Source organism: Nyctereutes procyonoides, unplaced genomic scaffold, assembly GCF_905146905.1.
Source record: "Nyctereutes procyonoides isolate TBG_1078 unplaced genomic scaffold, NYPRO_anot_genome, whole genome shotgun sequence".
NCBI classification, from domain to species: Eukaryota; Metazoa; Chordata; class Mammalia; order Carnivora; family Canidae; genus Nyctereutes; species Nyctereutes procyonoides.
In genome coordinates, this window is record NW_026575082.1 from 37,197,233 (window position 1) to 37,209,782 (window position 12,550).

The following is a 12,550-nucleotide window of genomic DNA, read 5'->3' on the forward strand; positions in this document are numbered from 1 at the left end:
TTTTTTTTAAACATGTTCCTCAGGTAGTTTCAAGCACCTATACAATAGTTATTTCTATTCCCCAAAATTTAACTCATGGATTGCTTTTGCACTAACCCCAAGGTGATATGTTCCATCTTGATCCTCTCTGATGTATTGACACATCATTCACTTGTTCTTCTCTATTCATAGGAAGGTTGACCTAGAAGGATTTTAAAGGTCATTAAGTTAAACACCTACATCTTCTAAATTAATGTTGCCCGATGGAAATACAATGCAATTTACAAAAAAAGTTTTTCTAGTAGTCATATTTGAAAGATTTAAAAGAACATAAAATAATTTGTAATGTATTACTTAATCCAATATATCAAATATGATTTCAACATGTAAGCAATATAAAAACAATTATCAATAAAAAAAAAATATTTGTACTAAGTCTTTGAAACCAGGCATGCATTTTACATTTACAACACATCTCACTTCAGCCCAGCCACATTTCAAGTGTTCATTGGCTGGATATGACTAGTGTCTACTACATTGGACAGTGGAGCTCTAGATGACTAGAGATAGTGAATCTCTCATTTAGGAAGTTTAAATGACTTGCTGGAGGTTGTCTAACCACGATTAGTATTAGCCCAGTGAGACCCCTCCCTCCTGCCCCCAACATCATGGGTAAGGGATGGTGCTAATGTAGATTGCCAAATCTAGCAGAAGTTTTACACATCTAATGACCTACCAAATATTGCATTTTTCTGATTACAAAATATCATCTTGATCTCAGGGTCATGAGTTTGAGCCCCATGTTGGGTATAGAGATTATTTAAATAAGTAAAACTTAAAAATAATAAAAATAAAATAAAATGTAATATAATATAATCTCATTGTAGAGAATGTGAAAAAATGTAGAAATATATGTAGTCTTTCCTATAATTTAAAAATCACTGCTGAGAACGACCACAAATATTAAAAATATATATGTATGTGAGCAGTATCATACTCGTTTTAAAAATAACTAAATTTAAATACTGTTTTTGAGGTTTATTCCCTTCCTTTCCTAGTCTTGACATGTGCTTCTGTGTTCTCAAGTTTTTTCTTCTTTTATTTTAAATTATTCTCTGTTTCTGCATTTAAAATGTTGTGTAATTTTTTAATCCTACTATCAAAAGAGCAGCTGTCCAAAATATCCATTTATTAGCATAGGGGCAAAAAAGCACAGCCAAGATCTGGCTCACTGTATATTTAACTACTTCTAATGATCCAAATGTAGGCTTGCCAGAGTCTTCCAGCTGTTAAGAAAGGTAGACGCCAGGTTTATGAATTCATGTATCCCAAATCAACTTATTCTTAAATTAAAATAACTTCTTTCAATAAAATAAAATATTCTTCTCAAGGACACAGTCTGAAATACGTCACTGGGGCTGAAGTATCTTGTAATTTAAACATAGCATGTTCCTATATTTAGTTTTACACAACAACCCAACCAAAGGCTAGATATAATAGAAAATCAGAATAATCTGCATAAGAATCATTCTGCACTCACAGGAAGAGCCACTCCAGGTGCTACATACACCAATAAAGTTACTATTTAAAAAATCAACATGAAAAAGAAATGATATAGAATGAAAGATTTTGGAAGCATGCGCTGTGTAAGAGAAAGCTCAGAACACCGAATCACAGCAGAGAAATATAAAGGAAATTGAAAAAGGGAATTATAGGAGGTAAAGGGATAATTGAGTTATTTCCAGCTAATATCACAGAAATTGGTTTGCACCTAATTGTGACCAATCCAGACAATACCAAATGCTTATGCTCATCGGCCCCTTGTTGCTGCTGGGGAGTAACGCATCGTCCATGGAAGAACTATGGGCCATATTTGTAGGAGGGGAAAGACTTGTGCTTTCAAATGCACCCAACAATCAACAAGCAAACCACTCCCTGAGCGATGTGTGTTGAAGCACACGGAGCCAAATTCTCTCACAGCCAACTACTCACCACAATTCATCATATTTGGCTTCACGTTTCTCAGTCTGTTCTGGAACATTTGACCTGGCTTTGCTTGTGCATTTAAAGGCGATCTGTTCTGACTGGGGCTCCCCAGCTGGGCTGGAAGATTTCGTGGCCCCAGGCCATGCAAAACAAGCAACATCTCTACATCTCTGCTTGCAGACTTTCAGCAATTGTTTTATAGTGAAAGGAGGGCCAGGAACCCCTAGGGGGAGATTTCTTCGATATTTTTAGTGGCTTCTAGAGTTTGGGGAGGTTGTTGATTAAAATAGTTTCAAAGGGTAATTTCTGATATTCTTTGAATTTAGCTAGAAAAACGAGCCTGGCACTCAAGGCTCTTGAAATTTACCCAAAATATCCACCAGTCCTACCTCTTCATAAATATTTTAACATAACCCCCTTCTGGCCAAATTGTTTTATTTAATAGCACCTCCACAACAGCGCGTTTAACTTTTGCACCTTCATTCAGGCATGAAACGCCCTTGCAGGCTCATGCTGCTGCCCAGGGCCTCCCAATCCTGATGGCCTAACAGAGTCATTCACATGTGAAGCTTTTCAGAATATCCAGAGTAGAGCCCAGGCACCTGAAGTTTCCAAATCCACCACGGATGTTTCTGAGGAGCAACCAGTTACAAATTACTGCTTCAAGCCAAGTTCCCCAAATGTTAATGTGTGAGAGGAATATAACACTGACACAGTTGCTCAGCAGGAATAAAAAAAAAAAAAGTTGGTTAGCCATTTCTGTGTTATTCCTTCACAATGGTAATGGAAAAGACAGCATGCTTACCACTGGAGGAGCCCCTGTCGTACACTAGCAAAACTAAAAAGTTAATAACACAAACTAAGCCTACTTCCTTTTGTCCTCAGGCCAAAATTTGCTGAACTCAGAAGTATCTTGTTATTTTAGTTTTTTAGGGGAAACAGTAATTCTAATATCAAGATGGTACATGAACGTGAGAATGAAAATAGCTGATAACATTGCAAGGGGTTGGTTTTTGTTGATCACAGATTTTGGATTTTTTAGAATTGTTTGTTGTCCTTTCAACATATGTCTTTTCCCCCATTACTTACCCCAGAGTTGTTCATTGACTTTTCACTGGTGACTACCAGTGAAAGGATGATTTGGAACAAGTCCTGTTATAGCTGGGAATCAGCCAAAAACTTGTTGATTTAAGATATCTGTTTGATTTCCTAAGCCAGCCTTTGCTGGTGATGATGCCTGCTGGTAGATGGCCTAGTGTGAGCTTGTCCAACTGGGGAGACTGTAAAACTTATTGTCTCTCTGTGTCACAGCTAAAGGAACCAAAAGACCTTAGCTCTTGGCATTTAAAAATCTCTCTCCTGAGTAGAAAAAGTAAAGATAAACTGATGTGCAAAATCCAAAATGAGAAATCAAGAATTTCTCATCCTAAACCAAACAAATAAAATGGGGGTGGGGGGTTGGGGAAAGGTAACATTCTCATCCTATAATTCTCATTTGCTCACTAATGATTGCCCATCATCTAACACAATCTGGAACACAGTAGGTGCTTATGTAATATCTGTTAAATGGTGAATTAATTCATAAATAAGTTTACTTCAGAAAATGCTGGCTGATAACGACAATAAACTTGGGATTTGAATATCTATAAGACCAAAAGAGAATAATTTAGGTGGATTTGTATAATAGAAATGTGTAATTATCATTTACATGGTTCTTTTATTGCAAAATCAGCTTAGGTTAATAAAAAAGTATAGTAGACTAGTTAATAGCACGGATATAGTAAGTATTTTGGATTTGACACTAGTTGCATGGATGAATTTGGGCAAATTACTTAACCTCACTGAACTTCAGGTTTTACAAGGAGTATACATCAATTTTATAATTAAGAAAATACTAATAAATTTTAAGATTAAAAATTGTGCTGCATCTAAAAAAAAATGGTTACCTATTCCTAAAATGAATATACTAAGGTGCTAGAATTACAAAAGGTATAACTATTTGAAAAATGAGATATTGACCAGAAATGAAAGGGCAGCAGTAGAAAAGGTTCTTCTACCTGTCCAAAAAAAATGAAAAATAATTAAAAAAAAAGAAATGTGGCCAAGTGGTAAATACATTTCCAGAATTGAAGGGGTAGCCATAGTAATTATAAAAGACATCACATATGAAAATTACTTACCTAATAAGATTTGGGCTGGGTGGGGATGAATCTGGGGCTGAGCTTAGTGGAGTCAACAAATGCAAACTCATACTAAAGAACATCATCTTGGATGCCTGCTTGACTCAGTCAGTTAAATGTCCCACTCTTGGTTTTGGCTCAGGTCATGATATCAGGGTCCTGAGACAGAGCCCCAGGTCAGGGTTCACTCTCAGCAGGGAGTCTGCTTGAGATTCTATCCCTCTCCCTCTGACCCTCCCTCCTCCTAAAATAAATAAATGAAACTTAAAAAAAAAAAAGATAGACATGTTATTATGAAATGCTGGAAACAAACACAACAATTTAAAGCATCCAGGGAATGCAATCCAAAATAAAAGTCACAAATAAAAAATTAGAACTCAAAATGACTTGAGAAATCTTAACCACAACACAAATAGCTAGATAGTAGACCAGGGTCTTAAAAAATGCTGAAGGGAAGTGACTTGCAACTTCAGCTTCTACGCTTACATAAACACAATCACACTAATGCATTTTGATGATTAAAAAGAAAACAAAACAGTTCCATGTATTTAACATCACCAATATTTTACCTCTTGGGCATATTTTCTAGGAAGCTACTGGAAAACAGGCTCTATTTGGTAAAAGAGAGTAAACCAAGAGGAAGAAAGGCATGGCATGTAGGGAACAGAAGGACCAACACAAGAAAGAAGAAATTCTCGGTCTGATAGAAAGAGATCCAAGGAAAGAACCAGAGCAGAGAGGAGCAGTTCAGAAGACTCCTGGAGAGACACCCCAAGGAAATAAGATGGAATTACTACTAATTGCCTTTGTATGGAGAGATTTGAATTGGGGAAAAGCTTATGGTTGAACTGCCAAGAAGTACCTAGAAATTAAGCAAAAATATGAGGGAATTATTAATTCTAGGATAAATAAAATGTATAGGAAAGAAAAAGTAATCATGGTCCTCCAGGTAGCTTTCCATGAAAATGATTTACAATAGTCATAACAGTGTAAAAATGGAATATATAACCAATGCTTGATGTAACTATATTAAAGGGGTTTAAAAGGATAAGAAAAACAAAAGAGGGACACCTGGGTGACTCAGTAGTTCAGCATCTGCCTTCAGCTCAGGGCATGATCCCAGGGTCTGGAGACCGAGTATCACATCAGGCTTCCTGTGAGAAGCCTGCCTCTCCCTCTACCTATGTCTCTGCCTCTCTGTGTCTCTCATAAATAAATTAAAAATCTTTTTAAAAAAAGTTACATAGCTTTATCTTCCATAGTGAGAGGTTAATATAAAATGTCTACCATAGAAACACTACAAAATGGCAATATAGTAGTTTTGTTTAGGAAAAATGGGATGAGAAAAGATAGAATTGGGGAAAAACAATAAAATAAAAAATTGAAATAAGTAGAAATATGTACCAAATGAATCAGATGTAGTAGACTGAAGTGGTTGATTGTGGGGATGTGGATAAGTAGCAAGGCAGCAGGTACACATATGACTACCATTTTTTTTAATAATAAGTCTTATGTAACAAGTAAACTTTTAAAATTATGTGTACCTTTGAGAATGATAAAACCAAATTTTAAAAGAAGTAAAGGAGGAGGAGAAGGAAGAGTAGAAAGAGAGAACCATGCCATTAGAAACCCCCACTGCCCTTGCCTGAAAATCTCCAGGGCACGTTGGTCACAAGAAGGAAAAATTATTTTCCTGCCCACCAAGAAGGGCCAGATCCTAGAGGCTGATTCTTCAGAGATGGCTGGTAGGTCAGCAGCTGCAAGGATCTATGGGAAACACAGCTGTAGTGGTCACCCAAAGGAACAGAAACCTGAAAAGCAGGCCTGTAGGCATACAGGCAGTAGCTCTTATTGCAAATAGCCAGGTCCTTTCCTACAACCTCGCACTCCATTGTGACTAGAAGAGAGGTGGACTTCTTATGAGTCAAGCTGAACCATAGTTGAAGTGTCAGTGGAAATAACACCAGCAATAGTATTACCATTAAAGACTTCACAGAGCTTCTTGATGAATTAGCTATAGGAAATCAGTTTTAAAAAAGTTCAGCAGAGTGCTATGAACATATAAACATATCTTGCCCAACTAAAATGTATTTTATAAATGATAAACAAATGTTACAGGACAATGCTCCTTGTGATATGGTCTGATATGGTCTCCTTCAGGACAGATGAAAAATCTGTGTAACTTAAAGAACTTCCCCCAAAAAAGTGCTCAATAGTGAATGTTTCCCTGTACTTGACTCCACACATGACACTTCTAATGAGACACAGTGCTCATAACCAATAAGATATGGTATAATAACTAAAAGCCCAGGTCTTAAAAGTAATCAGATTGAGGTTCAAATGCCAAATTGACTAGTTCCCTATCTTATGACCTATAAAATGCTCTTTAAATGAAGTCTTTGCTTGTTCTTATGAAAAATGGTAGGGATCCCTGGGTGGCGCAGCGGTTTGGCGCCTGCCTTTGGCCCGGGGCGCGATCCTGGAGACCCGGGATCTAATCCCACGTCGGGCTCCCGGTGCATGGAGCCTGCTTCTCCCTCTGCATGTGTCTCTGCCTCTCTCTCTCTCTCTCTCTCTCTCTCTCTCTCTCTCTGACTATCATAAATAAATAATAAAAAAAGAAAAATGGTATAGTAATACCAGAAAGTTAGACTATTTTAAGAATTATGTGAAAATGTGCATAATTCCCTTAGCACTGTTTCTGACATACATATTTAAAACATTATACGTGTATTTCACTGTATTTAATGTTAACAATAATAGCCATCACCGTATCCTCAGGGGAGGACTATAGAAAAAACAGGGACAAGGAAACTAATGTAGGGGCACCTGGGTGGCTCAGTGGTTGAGCATCTGCCTTTGGCTCAGGCCATGCTCTCAGAGTCTTGGGATCAAGTCCTACTCAATCTTCTCCCTCTGCCCGTGTCTCTGCCTCTCTCTCTCTCTCTCTCTGTGTGTCTCTCATGAATAAATAAATAAAATCTTATTTTAAAAAAGGAAACTAATGTGGAATGTGCTCTTCATGTTCTGGAAATGCTATATATTCTTTTAGTTAAACTTCACAATTCACCCAAGGTCACAAAGATGTAACTAGGAGAGTTTGGATGTGAATATAGAACTATCTGACTTCAAAGGCTATACCCTTCTCAAAAAAATTCTTAACCTTAATTCTGTTAGTATATCATCAGATCAAAATCCCTTTCTCTTTCTGATCTACACACATCACTTAGAAAAGAAGATACCTAAGTGGTACAAGGTATAGCTGAGAAGAAATGTTTGATCAGAAGAACGAAATAACTAAAGTCTCAGGAAATTTAGCCCCTCCATAGAGGATCCAACACAAGGGACCCCTCCAGTACCATGTGAGCTCACCCAGAGCCAAAGAGGTGGGGGGAGATGAAGAGGAATGAGGAAAAGATGAAAGAGACAATTTAGAACCAGGGAGATGAACTACATAAGCAACCCAATCTAAATCCAACCACTTCCCAGACTAAACACTTAAATTTGAAGTCATATTAGAAGTCTTAATATTTTTATTTTTTAAGACTTTTATTTATTAATTGAGAGAGAGAGAGAGAGAGAGATTGAGCACAAGCTGGGGGAGGGAGAAGCAGGTTCCCTATCAGGGAGGGAGCCTGATTCCAGGACTGATCCCAGGATCCTGAGATCACGACCTGAGCAGAAAGCAGCCACCCAACCAACTGAGTCACCCAGGCACCCCAGAAGTCTTAATATTTAATTGTAGTGTATCAAATATTGAAAGTTAGTTCATTCTAATAAATTAATAACTTAAAGATATCAGCCATGTACACTGCGTACTTTCACATTCTAGATACAGAGAAAAGAACATAAATATAGTCTCTACCTCCAAGGAGTTTGCCAGGTGGTGCTTCTGATAAGGCATTCTCAGAAAAAAATGACACTAACAGATGCCACAACGTTTGAGAAACATCTAATGAGTAGTGCTCACAAATACCTATGGAAGGAACCCAGAAATCAAGACATGACTACCAGATGGATAAACTAGGGAATGTTTCACTTCAGTTAAACCCTGAAATGGATTTGAAATAAAAGGGGGAGTAGTATTTTTGAGGAGGTAAGTGAAAATTAATGAGCATGGGAATAGCATTGTACGTCAGTGCACTCAGAGCAGTAGTGATTTGCTTTGGCTGAAGATGAGAATCAAGGTTGAAAAGGTATAAAAAAAAAAAAAGAAAGAAAGAAAAGGTATAAAATAGGGCAGCCTGGGTGGCTCAGCGGTTTAGCGCTGCCTTCAGCCCAGGGTGTGATCCTGGAGACCCGGGATCAAGTCCCACGTCAGATTCCCTGCATGGAGCCTGCTTCTCCTTCTGCCTGTGTCTCTGCCTCTCTGTCTTTCTGTGTTGATCTGATGATCAGAATGAATAAAATTTTTAAAAATCTTAAAAAAGGAAAAAAAAAAGAAAAGGTATAAAATATAAGGCTGAGAAAAATAAGTTGCTGCTGAAAAGCAGATGACTTTCAATCTCAGGCTATGGTGTTTGAGTTCACTTTCTAATAAGAAGGAGCCTCTAAAATTTAGGTTTTGTTTGTTTGTTGCCTCAGTCAAGAAATGATGATCACTAGGCTTAAAGATACTCTCCACTGACAAAAATGTTCCTTATATTTTCCTAAGCTTAGGTCCTTAAAGAGTGGTTTAAGGACATTGATGATTTTTATCTCCCCTCAAAGGGAAGAGCTGTAGTCATTCAGTAGGTAAAGACAAGAAAGAAAGAATTGTCCAGCTCACAAAACAGCCAAAAGAAGATACCAGATTGCTAACAGCCAGTTTCCAATCTCCAGGTTTGGAAAAAAAAATCTGTTCTTGAAGATTCAGGAAAATTATTTGATATGTGAGCCTCATTTTCTTTCCTGTCTAGACTACTTCATGGGGTTTATAGAGATCTAGGAGGAAATTAATAAGAAAATTAAAAGAAAGATATGCTTTGTTGACAGCTAAACAGTAAACAAATGCAAACCATGGCAAAGATTATATTAGGCCATTGAATATCAGAACAAGGAGAATTTGCTGGCAATGTAGCCCATGTTTTACTTGACTCATCATCTTCCCCATTCTGCCACTTTATAGACAAGCAAACAGAGGCTCAGAGATGGGCAAACTTGTTTAATAGTCAAAAAGAAAATACCAAACATCCAGCCACTATCGAAAACAGTAAGGAGGTTCCTCAAAAAATTACAAATAGAACCACTATAAGATCCAGCAATTTCACTTCTGGGAATATATCCGATAGAAATGAAAACACGATGTTTAAGAGATATCAGCACCCCCAAGTTCAAAATAGCATTTTTTACAAAAGCTGAGACTTGGAAACAGTCTAAGTGTCCATGGATGGATTAATGGGGGATTGATTAAAGAAACCGTGGTGTATGTCTATATGAATGTTTACACACACATACATGCACACACACACACATACAGAATGGAATATTATTCAGCCACAAAAGGCAGAAATACTGCCATTTGCGATGACACGGATGGATCCTAAAGACATTACACTATGTGAAAGAAGTCAGAGAAAGACATACTCTATGATCTCACTCATGTGGAATCTAAACAACAACAACAAATCATAGAAAGATCAGATTTGTGATTGCCTAGAGGTGGAGTGAGGGAGAATTGGATGAAGATAATCAAAATTTACAAACTTCCATTATAGGATAAATTAGTACTGGAGATGTGAAGTACAGCATGATGAATATAGTACTGCTGTATGGTAATAGGAAAGTTGTTAAGAGAGTAAATCCTTAGAGTTCCCATTACAAAGACAGGTTTTTTTTTTCTTTTTCTTTTCTTTTTTATCTATATGAGATGATGGATATTAACTAAACTGATTATGGTAATCATTTCATGACATAAGTAAGTCAAATCATTATGCTGGACACCTTAAACTTATACAGTGCCTCAATAAAACCATAAAAGAAAGAAAAAAATGCTGACCAAAACTCCATTCCTCATTTCTTCTCTCCAGTTTGATCTTTGATTCAAATTGCAGCCTCAGAAAGCTTTTTTTTTTTTTTTTCAGATATTGACATGCTGATTCTAAAGTTTACAGGGAAAGACAAAGGAACTAGAAGAGCCCATTCTGAAATTATGAAAAAGAAAAGAACAAAGTCAGAGAGTCAGGAGCCTCACATTACTGGATTACAAGATTTACTCTAAAGCTATACTCATCAAGGCAATGTATTGTCAAATGGGTAGACACCTTGATCAATCAAAGAGAATTGAGAGCCAGCCATAGATGGCACAGATACAGTTAGCTGATTCTTGACAAATGTTCAAAAGCAAGTCAATGGAGAAAGGCTTTCAGCAAATGGTGATAGAATGATTGGACATCTATGCAAGAATCAAACTTTGATTCATACCCACTGCTATATTTAAAACAAGAAAAAAAACTTAAAATAATCGTAGACCTAAAGATAACTGGTAAAATTATAAAATGTTCTTCTAGGAGAAATCTGCATTAAATTGGGTATGTCTATGAGTTTTTAGATACAACTTCAAAAGCACAACACATAAAAGAAAATATTGATTACTTGGACTCTCAAAATTTTAAACTTTTGCTCTGTGAAAGGCACTGTTAACAAGATAAAAAGACAACCCAAAGGATAGGAAAAGATATTTGCAAATCATATATCTGGCAAAAGCCTTGTATTGAGAATACATAAATATTCCCTAAACTCAATAATAGAAAAATAAAAATAAAATCAAAGACACCAGATAGAAAACGAGCAAAACATTTGAACAGACACTTTACCAAAGAAGATAGATGGATAGCTAATAAACATACGGAAACATCCTCATCATTATTAGTTTTTAGGGAAATGCAAATTAAGAACACAATAGGAATTCACTACATACCATTAAAATTGTTTAAAATTTTAAAATCTGACAGTATCAAATGTGGATGTAGAGCAACTGCAACTGTCATACACTGTTCCTGAGAATTCAAAATGGTACAGACATGAAAATAGTTTGTTGGGTTTTCTTTAAACTTAAACATACACTTAACATATGACCCACTAATCCCACCACTGCTAGATATTTATACTGAGCTAAACTGAAAAACAAATGTTCATACAGCTTTATTCATAACTGCCGAAAATGAGAAAGAACCTAAATATGCTTCCACAGAAGAAACAAATTCCAAAACATCTGTCCAACACAACACAGAAAGTATCTTTTTATTTACTCAACAGCATAGATGAAACATATAGGCATTTTGCTAAGGGAAAGAAGCCAGACCCCAAAGGCTACATATTTTTTGATGTCCAGAAAAAAGGGAAAGCCATTAGGGTGGAAAATAAATTAGTGACTGCCAGGGCTTGGGATTGCCAGTTAAGTACAAAGAAGTACTAAGTAACTTGTAACTAAAATACTAAGAAACTTCTGAGGAAACTGAAACTATGCATTTGCCAAAATCCATGAACCCATATACAACAAAGGAGTTTTACTGTACACAAAACAAAACAAGAAATTCATCCACTTCTATTCCACACTGATTTTAACTTTCCCAGAGCAGAAATATGCTAACTATAATTAAGGGATACAACTGGATGTTACAAAAACTAGTCTCTTACCAGGTCAAATATGTAAGTCTAACTCACAACCTTTGCTCTCACTTTTTCTTTCCCCATGATTAATGCAGAGATACAAATCGAGACACATTTGACTTTTCACGTGACCCACTAAATCTCTCTAAATCTCTCTCGTGTTCAGGAAGACGTGGCTATTATGTGAATCTCTTTGTGTCTCCCAAAATATATTTTGATCACAGCAGTCACAAAAGAGGCACTCAAAAACTTCCAAGAATAAAAAAAGGGGGGAGGCTTTAAATAGTCCTTGAATAAATCATTTTAACTTTATTATATCTAGTCTTCCCTAAACTTGGTTGAACTCAGAATTTTTTCTTCCTATCCTCTAACATTCCTTGGAGGTGGTTTAGTGAAATAAACTTTGGGAAATACTTATAGATGTTGAAATACACTTTTGCACTTTAGATAATACTTAAAAGATTAATTTTGGATTCAGAAAAATATTGAGGTCTTGAGAAATTTGAAATATTTGAGTGAATTGTTTTGACTGCCAATTTAGAGACCATGTGGTATTTTTGAAGACTATTTATATGCACTTCACCCTTACAAAGCTGCAGCCACATGGCCCAGTCCCACAGAGGGGTCATAGTTTAAAGAACCCAATCCATAGGACTGAAGCTAATTTCAAAATAACTCAAGTTATTTATATAATAACTTATTTATTTTATTTAATAACTTATTATCTTAATATTAACTTAAAATTTTGAATACCACGAAGAAGCTGTCCAGTCCATGTAATACATTTTAGAATTCCCCTTTTTCCTTCCACTGTA